The 15,002-nt window shown below is 37.2% G+C and overlaps 1 long non-coding RNA gene across 1 annotated transcript in view; it reads left to right on the top strand.

Annotated features, from left to right (window-relative positions):
- The window catches only part of LOC110192156 (uncharacterized), a 128,932-nt gene that overhangs the window by 55,668 nt on the left and 58,262 nt on the right, over nt 1–15,002 (top strand). Inside the window, exons 2-3 of the long non-coding RNA XR_013484541.1 lie at nt 1,308–1,510; nt 2,065–2,182. This is a non-coding gene — a long non-coding RNA (uncharacterized LOC110192156). The remainder of the gene's footprint in view (nt 1–1,307; nt 1,511–2,064; nt 2,183–15,002) is intronic.

The following is a 15,002-nucleotide window of genomic DNA, read 5'->3' as shown; positions in this document are numbered from 1 at the left end:
GGACTTTCTCAGGACTAGCCCCCACCAAATGACATGGAGGCTGGACACCTGAGATGTATACCCTAGATGTCCAAGCTAATACTAGCCCTATATGCATCTAATTTCTCAAATCTTAGGTTCTCTGCCTGAATTTCAAAGTCCATCTTAATATGACCCCCACCTTTAGATATATACATTCCATTAGTCCCTCAAACACAGCCTATTCTCCATTGAAGCAAGTTTACTTAATGTACCCTGTAGAGGGCTGATATGTAGAACTAATGATTAGGACAAGCAGAAGTGCTATAGAGAAGCTGTTTTCTTCTTGCATCAGAAAGGTGGAATTAAGTTAGAATACAAACAAATTTAAACCAGAGAGCCAGGCTAGATGGAGAGAAGAGTTCTCTCAGAGTGCTAAATTTTCTCAGAGTGCTAAAATCTAAGGAGTCCAGATAAGAAGGGGCCCCAGTTTCAGTTTCAGAAGTTATAGCTGATACTGGATCAGGAGGGAAAAAAGAAAGTTTTGGAGAGCTTTTGGCCTCAACCTGTCTTTCCAGAGTTTTGGCTTCTTGAAGTGGTTTTTGGTGTTATCACATAATGGGTTGGCCATATTCCCTCCTGATTTTGCCATGCCAGAAAAGTGATAGGCCCAGATACACATCGTATAGTATGCCCTGTCCTTCTTGGTAGCAAACTCTTCCTGGCATACCATTATCACATCTACCTCAAGTGCTACTGCTACTGATTCACCTGACAAGTCTATAATGTTCCCTGACACATTTGGGACCCAGAATTTTATTAAACAGTTTTGTTCTCAGACAAATTATCTCAGACATTAATAGAGACATTACTGCATTTTCTTAGGGCCTGAAAGAATAGGAAAAAATGGTCTTCATCTCGGAGAATGGTGAAATCTTAGAGCATTGAGTTAGTGATAAAAAGGAAAAAAAAAAGTAAAGAGCATACAAACCGGAAAGGTAACCACACTTTCTTGACGTTTAGCAACGCTTTTGTTCAGGTTCATTTCTTTGGTTGATAGTTTTTTATATCACCATTATAATACAATTACTTCCCCAGTTGGAGGTTAACATTCCATTCACTAGTTAATTTTTTTAAACCGTAATCATTTTCCCCCCTTCTTTTCTTGCCCATGGAATGTTGCCTATAGCTACCCTTTTGCTCATGAATTCCTTGTTCTCCAAATGAGCCAGAGAAGCTTTGTTAATATTCTTTTCTAATGAAAGAATTTAATCAATTTTTCCATTCTTTGCCAAGGTTCCGATACAGACTTGGTTTTTCCCCCCCTTTTCCCTATTTCTCATTGGTAGATTTGACCATCTGTGAGAAAGAAGTCTGATGGTATAGGGTGAAGTTTTCAAAGATGAGAGGTAGCTATGGTGGAGCAGGGAAAACAAGCAATTCAGACTGAAGAGACACACTGAGTCCCACCTTGGCCCTAACTCACTGTGCCACACTGTGAAACCTCACCTTCTCTGCTGGAATTCAATTTCTTTGTATTTTGTATGTAAAGGTAAGACATTGGACTAGATAATTTCTTGTGTCTACTCCATCTCTAATCTTACGTGTTCTATTTTCAGTATTAAAAGGTTAAAAAACAAGATAATGTGCATGAATCACTTTATAAACTTCTAATATAAATACCAGTTATCATTGTAATTGTTGTCATGGTCCCTCCATTAGAGCCCTAATCTGATGTCTCTGTGTGGTGAGGAGATGACCTGAACTCTTGAAGGCTATTCCTGAAGAGGGCAAGCTCTACTGGGTTCTACCAAATTAGGAAGCCTTTGAGTATGGGTCCAATGATGGATTGCACATCTGTTGTCCATGGACCAACCTAGCTAAGTACAGAAAGGCTCATCACCAAGTTAGCTGCAAGGTGCTGACTGTTTTGGCCACAGAAACTCTCAAAGACCATCGATTCAACTATAGATCTGCATTACTGTAGGGAACATTAACTCCAATGAAATTAGAGGTCCTTGAATTTTTAGTATATTAATGTCTAGTTATAAACATTGAAAGTTCTAAGGTCTATTCTAGCTTGAATATTCTATAATTTTGATACAGATGTAAGGAACTGGGAGAATGGCACAGCTGATCTTGAAGGCATTTCAATAAATCAGAGTCCCAGAAGAGTTAAGACACCTGCCAAAGATCACACAGGAAATACACAAATGTCATAGAGGTAAGACCTAAACCAAAGTCTTCTGATTCAAAACACTCTTTCCACTATACAATGCTGCCTCTCTAAATTCTCTACTTTAACAAAAAAGCAAGATAGCATTGAATGAATGCTTTTAATTTTTTTTTTAATTTTTGGGAGGCAATTGAGGTTAAGTGACTTGCCCAGGGTCACACAGCTAATAAGTATCTGAGGCTGAATTTGAACTCAGGTCCTCCTGACTCCAAAGCTGGTACTGTCTCCACCATGCCACCTAGCTACTCCAACAAATGCTTTTTGAACATCTGTGTGTAACACAGCTACCATCATGAAGCTTATGATCTATTAGGAAGTAAAACATATATGTATATGCACACGTAGATATACAGAAGAATCTGATGAAATGGTTAAAATATGATAAATATATAAGGGGATTATGAATTAAGGATCATGCATTCAGATGAGACAGAGACAACATTACCTTCTGGGGGTGATTTCCTGGAGGATATTGGCATATTTTGAAATATAGCCAGGATTTCATAGGAAATGATGTATGAGGGAAGAAGCCATTCCAGACTCAAGGATCTACATGAGCAAAGGCAGGAAAATGTGGAATGATAGAAGTTATGATGAGCAGACTTATTGAACTAGAATAAAAAGTAAATGCAGGAGAAAATGGAGGCAAAGATTGTAAGGTACTCAAGCATTTTATCTTCTGAACAACAAGGAGCTATAGAAGGTTTTGGAATATGACCAAAACTATGGATTGAGAAAATTATTTTGGTAGCCATCCATGTGAAGGATGTATTGAGTAGAGGAGAAAGTCAAGGTAAAGACTATTCAGGACACTGTGAAAATAGTCCAGATGAAACATTATAAGGGCCTAAATTAGGATGAGTTAGATAGGAGTTGTAAGTGGGGAGAAAATATGTGTGATAGTAATATAGTAGAATAAAATATGACTAGGTAACTGACTGAATAAGTAGAAAAAGGGAGAGAACAGTTCAAATTAGATCCTGAGTCTTTTGGAGGAAAGTGAATTACCTCCTTTAACAGAGATCTGGAAGTCAGGAGGAAAACTGAGTTTGAAGGGAAAGTTGGCATGTTTAGTGTTAGATTGAACACTTGGCTATACTAATTGCCAAGTATGTTTGTAACTAACCGCCCATGGAATAACTAATGGAATGCCCAATGTTTTCTGGGACTTTAAGTACTGCATTAACTTTCTTTACTGACATAAAGCAAAGCATGATGTTCATAAAGGCTCTTAAAATCTTTCATCTGGACTATTTTCATAGTTTCCTAAATGATCTTTCTACTTCCAGTTTCTCTCCTACCATTGGGGTGGAGCTGGAATTCACAAAGGACTATATAGTAATTAAAGGTTTACAAAGTGCCTTTCTTACAGGTCTTTCAGACCCTATGAGACAGACAGCACAAATAATAATAATAAATGAAGCTTAGGAAGGTTAAGCATAATGTTCACAATTACATTAGAAATATAAACCTCAGAACTAGAATATGAACCCCGTTTTCTTGACTCCCAGTTCTATGTTCCATCACTAGACTACCCATATCTGAAGAGGAAACTCTTCTAGAAAATGTCTAAAGAGTAACCCTCTGTCTTCTGCTTGAAGACCTCCAGTGATGGGAAAATCACAACCTAGGAGTCATCCTAAATTCCTCACTATGTCTCATACCCCATATCCAATCTGTTGCCAAGACCTGTCACTTTCACCTTTGCAACATTCTGAAAAATGTCCTCTTCTCTCCTCTGATTCTAGTGCAGGCCCCCATTACCTCATGCCTGAATGGTCATAATAACCTATTAGTGGATCTGCCTGCCTCAAGTCTCTATCCACTCCCATTCTTACTCCACTCAGCTACTAGTGATTTTCTTAAAGTGCAGGTCCAATCATGTCACCACCACCACCAACCCGCAACTCAATAAACTCCAGTGGCTTCCTCTTGCCTCCAGTATCAAATATAAAATGCTCTGTGTAGCATTCAAAGCCCTTCATAACCTAGCACCCTCCTATCTTTGCAATCTTCTCACACCTTACTCTTCTACATGTGCTTTTCAGTCCAGTGACACTGGCTTCTTAGCTGTCCCACAAATAAGACACTCCATCTCTTAGCTCATGACATTTTCTCTGGCTGTTCCTCATGCCTGGAATACTCTTCCTCCTCTACTGCAACTACTGACCTCCCTGGTTTTCTTTAAATCCCAACCAAATTTCCAGTTTCTATAGTTTCTAACCCCTCTTAATTTCAGTGCTTTCCTTCTGTTTTTTCTTATTTATGCTGGCTATATATCCTACTTTATATATACTTGTTTGCATGTTCTCTTCTCCATTAGATTGTAAGCTCCTTGAGGGCAGGGGCTGTGTCCCTTTTTTTTGTATCCCCAGTGTTTAGCATAATGCCTGGCACATAGCAGGAGCTTAACAAATATTTATTGATTTATTAATTACCTCCAAGAGTAGCAATTCACTTTTGGATGATTGTAATTATTGGGAAGACTTGTTTGCTTTGTTTTCTTTTATTTTTGCTAATATAATGGGAGATTTGGCCAATAGAGAAGGAGTTGTTGAAGCAGGTGCATATATTCACTGCCTCATTTTAGTATATAGAGCACATATGAATATTCTCTGTCTTGTTCCACCCCAATCATATGGGGAGGCTTGGTGATTCTACTTCTTGTCATAAGTGATGGAAGGGCTAGTACTTATATGGTAACAAAGGGTCTAAATGGTTTAGTCAGCAGAACTGATAACTCATGTGTCACTGAGCCAGATCTAAATGAGTGTGCAAAATGGGGGGAGGGGTTGTGGTGTCCTTCTACTGGTTCACTGCTCTTTTCCTCCTGGCATCTAGGGAGTGTGTGAGATATTTAGTGAGGGAGTAGCAGCAAACTACTTCTCTCCACTTTATGTGTCCACAGACAAAGGATGCCACTATTTCTTTTGGGTTTGTTCTTTCTTGATATTAGGTCAACATGGGTCCAGAGAGGAAATTAATCAGGTCCTTGTGCTCTTTGGAAAGGAAGACAAGAAAGTGAAGATCCTGCCAGTAACCAGACTCAATAGTAGAGTTCAAAAACAGAGGAAATACCTAGATGACCCCTAGGACCTGGAGGAGAATAGCAATTAACTTCCTTTTTGGGATCCTGCCAGTGCAAGTGGTAGTGAGGTAGTCAGCACAGAAGGAGTGGTAAACTTAATATTAACTTCAAATTGCTCTCTTTGAAATGTCCAACCTCTGAGTGTGTGTGTGTGTGTGTGTGTGTGTGTGTGGGTGTGTGTGTATAAAACCCATTTTAACCTAGGAAGTTGTCCAAGTTACATTTCATAGCTGCGATGGTGTTACAGATGTTGCTTGATAAAAGATGGACAGTGGCCAAGGTTTCTGTGTTTAAAGAGATCTCATCAGGGTTCATCTCTTCAACTATCATTCTACACCTAGTGGATTTGGAGCACAACCTTATTTTAGGGGCAAAAAGAAAAGAATATTTCTTCCTTCACTTGATATTAGGCAGACCCTCCATATGTGATTCTGGATGGCTGCTCATTAAGGATAATTCTATGCTACCAGGCCTAAATTTGTGAGGGACAGAGGACCTAAAATGAAGCTAGTTGGAAAAAATGCTATCTTAGAGGCTGTTACAGGAAATGTAAGAACCAAATTATAACGACTCTGTAATACCTGACTCTGGTTCTCTGCATCCCTGTCCTACTCCTTTATGCCACGATGCCATAGAATACAGTGTACTGAACAGTCAGACCCAACTCTATAACTTCACTTTCCTTTGGTGAGCAGAGAGATTTTCTACCTCCTCTAAAAATATTGAGAGTCAAAGAAGGGTCACCAAACTTTGAATGTGGAAAAGACTTTTAAAATAATCTAGTCCATCTGCCCTCACCCCATTTTTTTTTTTACAGTTGAGGAAACTGAGACTGAGAGAGACATTGTCCAGGGTCGCACAATGAATAAATAATAAAGACAGGGCTTGAACTCAGATATCTTGACTTACATTCCAGGGTTCTTTCCACTATATAAATGTGCCCCCCGCCCCATGTAAGTGGATTCTCTCTTTCTCTCTTGTTTATGGCACAAGAGAGATGAGAGGGTGGAATATGGAGAAAAAGGCCAACATCTTCCACTCTAACTTATAGAAATATCAGTTCAATTATGTGGTAAGTAGGCAAATGGATTAAGAGTTGGACTTGAGATCAGAAAGACCTGGATTTCAATTTCTATTCTAACATTTACTAGCTGTGGGACCATGGGCAAGTCACTTCCTGTAGCTGACCCTCAGTTTCTTCATTTGTACAACAGGATCAAAAATAGTGGTCGTATATCCCTCACAGAGTTGTAAAATTCAAATGAGGTATTGTAAATGGAGTTGGGGCTGAAGAAGAGAAAAACTCCAGGAGCATTCATGAGCATGGGCCCATGGAGCTTCCTTGGAAACTTCTGGGGACTCTAGGGCACATGTGAATAGGTGCAAAAAGCACTCATGTTTTGAAATGATGAAGCAATTCCCTTTTTGGCCACTGACTAAGAAGAACAAAAGAGTTGATAGATTTTTCTTAAGAAATGAACACACCCTTAATCTCTTCTTTTCTATTCTAGTTTGCAAATGCTCTCAGCACTTTCCAAGTTTTTTTTTTTCCTGGAAGGGTAGGGGAGTACATTCATAAGGTGCTTCACAAACTTTAAAATATCAGGTAAATGTCAATTATTATCAATATTAATAGTCCACCACATACTACAATATTCTGGCCCTTTATTGATCAAGTATGCTTCTTAGTTGATAACCTATGTACCTAGAAATGTACTCAATCTTAGGGGTACATTAGAGTTTGGGTCTGAGATAGGAACAAAATAACTTGAGCTTATACTCTAAATATTTCTTCCCCCAGTTTCTAAAATCTCTGTGCTTCGATACATTGATAGAGCCATAACTTCATAGATATGAATATATACCACTAATCTAGATCATTAACACCTCCCTCCTAAACTTTCTTATTCTATGATATCCCTATCTATATCCTTCCATAAATATTCCACATAGAATTCATTTTAAAAAAATATATCCCAGTTGTACCAAAGTAGAACTTAGGCTATCCCTTTATTGAGCGTCATTATTAAGATATGAATGACCAATCCATCCCTTTTCCAATTCTATGTATCTATTGCATATTAATGTCTATGGCATCTTTTAAGCCACTTTTCATGGACAAGTTATTATTAATAGCGTACTTATACCCATCATACATATTTTCCATTGTCCTTAAATTCCCTTGCAATTTTTTTTCCTGGAGTTAATATATGAATTCTTTCAATAGATATTTCTTATTCTATGTGCAGAAGTTCCGGGTAGTTTTCTTGTATTATTTCTTGAATTATGTTTTCAAGTTTTTTGTCCTATCATTTTTTTCTGGGAAACTTATGATCCATATGTTGTTTCTATACATCCTTTTTCAAGATCAGTATGTTCTGATTGGATAGTGAGCATATTTTCTTTTAAAGTTATTGTTTTTTTATTTCTATTCTTCTAGATTGTTCTTCATTTCTGTGTATTTGCATTCCCAATCTATTGTTCTCGCTTTTGTTTCTTTGGTGTGACTTGCCACTGAAGATTCAATTTTTTTCTGTTTTGCCCATTATTTTTGCTTTGTAGGCCATAAATTATACCCTTATAATTTTCTGTTATTCTGGCAAACACCTTTGGCAAGAATATGTTATGTTTCCTATTTTATGCCTGGATTGTCAGTACTCAGTCCATCACTGAAAAAAAATCTCTCATCTCATTGGTTACACAATTTTGTTTAATTTTAAAATGTATACGGGAAACACATTGTTTGAGAGGAGCCCTCAAGGCTCCATTATGTCCTATTCAAATTGAGAAACTATAGGAAAATTAATATATCCTCAACATAAGTAGTTGTTAACATCTCGCACGTGCACATGCATGCATGTGTGTGTGTGTGTGTGTGTGTGTGTGTGTGTGTGTGTGTTGGATGCCTTTGGCATTCCAGTGAAGCCTGGGGACTCTTAACAAAATAATGTTTATTACCTACGATCCTAATTGAAGGAAATGCTAAATTTCAGTTAGATTTCAGTAAAAATAAAGATGCAATTTTTTTTTTCAATCAAAGTTCACAGATGCCTGAAATCTATCCATAGACTCCTTGGAGGTCAACAGATTCCAGGTTAATAACTCCTACTCTCCACTTTTCTCTCACCTAAAATATACCATATCAAATAAGGTTAAAATAATCAGACAGCCTCCACAAAATAGAAATATCTATTCCCTGAGTTTCTCACTAGACAGACCAAATATGGAAGATGGAAAATTCTCCATTATTAGTTAAACAACCTTTTGGTGATGGTGGCTTAAATAGCAAGGTTTAGATACTAAGCTGGCTAACAGATTTTGAAATGCAGATTATTTACAATGAGATTCCAAGAGTTCAAAGTATAGGTGAGTAAACATATAAAAATCTCTCTATTATATAATAAGAATATTGGACTAGAATGAATTCTTAGGTCCCTTCCAACTTTAATTATTATGATCAGATGACATGAACAGCATTTTTGTTTAATAAAAAGGCAGCACTCTGAGCCAGTCAATCAACAAGCATTTAAGTACCTACTATGTAGCAAGCTCTTTGCTAGGGACTGGAGTACAAAGAAAGTTTAAAAAAAAACAGATAAATCCCCGTGCTCAAAGAGCCCACAGTCTAATGACACTATAAGAAATCAGGGTTCCTACAGGAGATTCGGTTTGCTTCCACCTACTTTGTTTATATTATTGTACATCAAAATAAAAATTCTTGAAAATTCATTTTAGGAAAGGTATTTGAAAATGTTATTTACATGTTGAGGAGGTTGGATTACTGCAAGAGTTAAATCCATCCAATCCAAAAGGAATTACAGAGATATGAAACCAAACCATGATTTTCTTCTTTAGGAAAAAAAAAATAGACAGCTTCATGCAAAGAAAAATTGCCCTCATGAACTCACTCTTTTTGGTCATTTTTTTTCTTTTTTTCTTTTTTTAACTGCCAAAGTGCCTTTTTGTTAATAGAGATCAGCAATGGATCGTAAATCCGACGATGAAATTCTAATGAAGATGAATCTCCTCTTCTCTCAAAAAGGTTTTTTGGATGCTATCCCTGCTTCTGCAGCTGAAAACAGTTGCCAAGTTTGTGTCACAAATTAGACATCTGAGAAGCAGGCAGCAAGTTTGTTAATTATTGGGATTAATTTAATGAACTTATTCTCATTAGACTTTATGAGCCATGCTGTACACAGGAATGTGCGAAAGTCCACAACAACAAGATAGTGATGTCAGTAGGTAATTAAGGGCATTGATGAGAAATTTTGCAGAAAAAATGAGGCACGGCAAATGTTTTGTGTACAACAGCATTATTAGATGGAATTAAGGAGAGCTAATTAAATAGAATTAAGTAGAGATCATTTTAGTCTCAACAAATTAAGAGCAAAGTCAGTTTGGCTCTAAAAACAAATGTTGAATATACACATAAATCATATTTTGCAGCACGGCCTGTCATTCTGGGTGTGATGAGCTACATAATAGGATTTTTCTATGACTTGATCTGGAATTGGTTGTTTTTTGTCATCAGTAGGATATGAAAAGTGTTGATCTTTTTTCATGTAAAAAAAATCCCTCCTTTAAATGACTGTGATAAAAAAAATGCTCTTTTTTGTTCCCTCTAAGCATTTCATTTTCTAGAGTGGAAGAAAACCAGAAGTGATTGAAAACTGTTGTGCCTATATTCAGACACCTTCATCCCTAACGCTCAATATCTAGTGATCATAGTGGACCAGAGGCTGGGCATAAGATAATGATATAATTCTATCATTTAAAAAAAACCAAAATAATATAGAATTCTATTAACAGCCATGTGAAATAATGGACTTGGACAGATTACAGAATCATATATCCAATGGATGTTAGAATCAGACAGTGTATGTTCTTGTCTAATCTTTACTATTAGAAGTCATTTATAACCCTGCTTGAAGTCTCATATTTAAGTATTCCTAATGAAAGCTCTGCGAATGTCCATTGGAAAATATTGGCTGAAAAACTAGGAAATGGAATTCAAGATACATGACGAATGGAATTGGATTTATTGAACATAAAATTGGTTATAACATACTTCCACAGAATAAAAATTCCAGCATAACTGAACAAAGAACTATAGAATTATCCAGTTCAACCTCATTTTACAAATGAAGAAACTGAAACTCTGAGTTGTCTTACCTACCCTTACAACAAATAGCAAATAACAAATCCAGGATTTGAACCCAGGAATTCTGAATCCAAAGCCTCTGTTCACATTCAAAATACTCAACCTATAGACATACCATTTTCCTGCTTCTCCTCTTTCTGAGAAAAGTGAAACAATAAGACCAGATATTTGGTTAATAGTAATGAATTTGCCTGATACTTATAAATACTCTACTGCTGCTATACAAAGGGATCCTCAAATTGAAAATGTCCTTGGAGAAGGGATGACCCACTAAAACCTGTCTCTCACAACTTCTCTACATGAACGCAATGATCATAACCAATTAAATCGAATTAATTCCATTTGGTTTCAGGCTCTCTTAAAAAAAATCTGGCTAAGAAATACTATCTTCTCATTTATATTCAAAAGCAATTATAGATTTGAAAGTCAAGCACCTATCAATGTCATCAACATCATCTAATGGAAAGAACACTGAACTGGAAGTAAAAATCAATGAGTTCCATAAAGACCCTGATCTTCCATTTCCTAGCTTTGTGACCTTGAGTGTGTCATGTCAATTTTCTCTGCCTTAGTTTTTCCATGTGTATCTTATGATATCTATCTCATGAAGTTATTCTGAGGAAAGTGTTTTGGAAATATAAGAATACTATTGTGGCATTTAATAAGGTTTGAGAGACATAATTTCTGGATAATTTAATCATTTTATTAATAATGCCAACATTTTAGCGCACTGGATAGAGCACCAGCCCTGAAGTCAGGAGGACCTGAGTTCAAATCCGGCCTCAGACCAAACACTTGACACTTACTAGCTGTATGACCCTGGGCAAGTCACTTAACCCTAATTGTCTAAAAAGGCAAAAAAAAACCCCAAAAAACCAATGCCAGCATTTTAATAAAAGGATGTTCATTTTACTGTCTCTCAGACCAAAGGCAAACATGATGGTTCTTATGACTTATATACCCATTGGAAGAGGGGTGTTCCCAAGGGCGGCAATCAACTCTGATTGGCTAACAATTAAGGAGAGAATGAATATAACAAACAGATGCTTGACCTGAACTTTGACTCTCATTGAATTCCAAATTAGCCCCAGCCTTAGTCAATCTATTCAAAGAATATATTCCCAACCCAAGTGAGTAGAGCACAACAGCTGCCCCTCCTGGGTGGGGCCTGGAGAGAAGAGAAAGTTAGCTCAAACTTCAGAGACTGAGGTCTTGGGGAAAGGGGTGTGGAGATTGGGAATCTGAATTGCCCCAAATCATTGGTTATTAATAATCATTTCTCTCACTATAAAATATGAAGGAGGAGTATGAGGAATAAAACAAAAGAGCTAGAAAACATAATTTCTAAGCCCCTTCCACAATTAGGTTCTCTGGTTCATTCTCATCTTCTTCAAATCAATTTTTTTTTTAAGTCTGTTTGGTATACTTAAAGCTGTGTGTGGTTAGGCATCCAGTGTTAGATTGTCTTGAAAGGCTGTCAAGTGGAAGAGGGTTTAAATATTTTCTGTTTGGTCACTAAGAGAAGAACTAGGGGAAATGGGTAGAATTCTGAGGGAAATAGATTTTGGTTCAACATGAGAAAAAGACTACACACCTACACAGAGAGGGAGAACAACATAATTATCATTGCTAAAGAAAAGTGTCTTGGATTTACTTTGGAAGAGCGTGAGTTCCCTTTGACTGAAGGGATTCAAGAAGTGACTGGATATTATTAGAAAAAGCTTAAACCTAATTAATTCTTTGAGTCACAGTCAGAATAGAATAGTAGATGACCTCAAAGATTCATTTCAGTATTACAATTACATTTTGGTGAACACCAAACTTACCTTACCAACCTATGTATTAGTTGCAGAAGTTATTGTCATGGGGAAACTGGATCTTGCCTAATGAGGAAAAGGAAGGACTTCCAAGATTTATTATCTGAAAAGGATAATTCTAGAAAGCATTTATTACAATTCACCTTAGTTGATTATTTGTAAAAGTTTTGGTGTAATAAACAACAATTGATAGTATAGCCTCGGGCAGATATTAATTATTCTCTTTTAAAAAGTGAAAATCAGGATGTATCTAGATAGATTCCCCCACTCCTATATGAAGGTCTGGGTTGGAAGTGTACATGAGCATGTATACATCCATCCAGTCGAATGCAACTGATTGCTGCCAGTGGTGATACAGCATCCTACTAGGCAGAGCACAGGGTCCCCATGCCTGCTAAGAGACCCCAGTTCTGGGATCAGTCCTTAGGTAGGGAGGGGAAACAAAATCTCTAAAAACTGGGATTGAGGTTTTTTTTTTTGGTAGTCTCTGACTCTTTTACACACACACCCCCACCACCAAAGAACTAGAAGAAAAATATTACAGGGTTGTCTTGGGGGACAGTTCTAATCAGCTTTCCAGAGAATATTGTTAAATGTTCAGTGTGAGCATTCATTACATTTGGGGAATTGGTAAATGGTACGAATCGTGGCTCATGCTATCATTTTGTTAATTTCTAGACTTAAGAATTTGATTCAGAAAATGTTAATAATCTAGATTAAAACTGAATGTGTGTCATACATACTTTTTCCCCCGAAAGCTGGTTGTTAAACATTTACCCGCACACCCTTGATTATGATTGACGTTGGGATCTCCCACAAAGTGATTTCCCAAGTAGGTCAATCAAAGAACAGCTATTCTTTCTATGCAAAAGAAATGCTTAAAACTCAAAAAGCCTCAAGGATGCATATAGACAACTTAGAACAAAGAACAGTAATCCAAATATGGATAGTTGAAGATCATATAGATAACAACAAGCAGAATTAGGTTTCCAATCCTGGGCTTTTGAATTCAATTCTAGTAAGGTTTTCACTATACCATGCTGCTTCATTTGGTGTCAGTTTCCTATCCTATTTTTAAAATATGCACTCTCTCAATTCTCAATGGCAGTATAACGGGCAATGACGCTAGACTCAGTGTTGTCAAATCCAGTTGTTTCTACCTTTGCATCTTCTCTCTTATACATCCTCTTGTCTCTGATACTGCTGTCACCCTGGTGTAGGCTTTTCTTTCTTGGCACCTAGACTATTGCAATGGCTTGCTAGTTCGCCTCTGTCCCAAACGTCTCCCTACTCCGGGCCATCCTCCTTTCAGCTGCCAAGGGATCTTCCTAAAGCATTTGTCTGACCATGTCACTCCCCCTCTTGATAAACACCAATGTCTCCCTGTTACCTTCAGGATCAAGTATAAAATTCTCCTGGTTTTTTAATTCCTTTTCCAACTTCGCTTCCATCTTTCTGTCTTCTTACAATTCATTCCCCTCCATACTATGATACAACCACACTGGCTTTCTTGCTATTACCACACATGATACTTTTCCTCCTGGTTGGAATGTTCTCCCTACCCACCTCCACGTACTTGCTTCCCCTGCTTACTTTAAAGACTCTACTCATGTCCCACTTTCTGGAATAAGTCTTTTCTATCCCTTTTACTGCTAGTCACTGCTAGTGTATTTCCTGTGATATTCTTATGTATTCTGTATGGCCATGGTTTTTATATTGTCTCTTCCCCATTAGAATGTGAGCTCCTTCGGAGCAGGGACTATTTCTGCTTTTCTTTGTATCCCCAGTGTTTAGTATATTGCATCACACATATGTGCTTAATAAATCCATGTTGGCTCACTGACTCTGTACCCATACCCCCTCAATCACCACAACCAATTTCCAATTTCTTCAGGCTTGCTCTGGTGATAACCACCTAGGGGTTCTACCAGATTTAAACAAGTAAACCCATCCTTCCTAATGTGCTCTCCAGATTCATTTATGCTTTATTTTATTAGTGAGAACTGTTAACCCAGTAAGTTTTTCATTTTAGGTCTTAGGAAAATCAGAAGTAAAGTTAATGTTCAACTGTAGTAGTTGGTCCAAATACCATTTATTTTTCTGCCATTTTGAATTGCTTTTGATTCTGCTTTTAATCACTCCATTTTAAATTTGAAATAACTTAAGCTGCCTATTTTTGTGTGTGTGTGTAAGTGAGATGACAATAGTTGACATTTACATAGAACTTTAAGGTTTGCAAAGCATTTTACTTACAATATCTAAATTGAACCTCTCAGCAACTCTGGGAGGCAGCTGCTATTATCATCTCCATTTCACAGGCAAGGAAACTGGAGATTGGAGACGTTTAATGACCAGGGTCAGGGAGCAGATGTGTCACAGGTGGAATTCTAACCTTGGTCTACCTGATTTCTAGTATGGCATTCTATTCTCTATTACATACTGCTGTTATGGATATGTGGATGCGTAAAGAATATGTAAGCTAGCTAACGTGTGACCTCTTCAAGGTAAAGTCACACCCTAACCATGAAAGTGCCAAAACTATAGAAAGTAACTGGTGATGGGGACCTTAGAACAAAGAATTTAGAATGTGAGCACTGAAATGACCTTAAAATATAAACTGCTAGACTGTAAGACAGCAGGGGCTAAATGGAAGGGACCTTAGAGATCATGAATTCAAAGTTATCAAACCACTGAGCAAAAATCCCAAGTACAGGAACCAGATTAAATTGTAATTGAAAAATG

This window comes from Phascolarctos cinereus, unplaced genomic scaffold (assembly GCF_003287225.1).
Source record: "Phascolarctos cinereus isolate Bilbo 61053 unplaced genomic scaffold, phaCin_HiC Scaffold_2;HRSCAF=192, whole genome shotgun sequence".
Classification (NCBI taxonomy): domain Eukaryota; kingdom Metazoa; phylum Chordata; class Mammalia; order Diprotodontia; family Phascolarctidae; genus Phascolarctos; species Phascolarctos cinereus.
The sequence above is the reverse complement of the archived record's forward strand: the minus strand, read 5'-3'. Positions and strand labels throughout refer to the sequence as shown.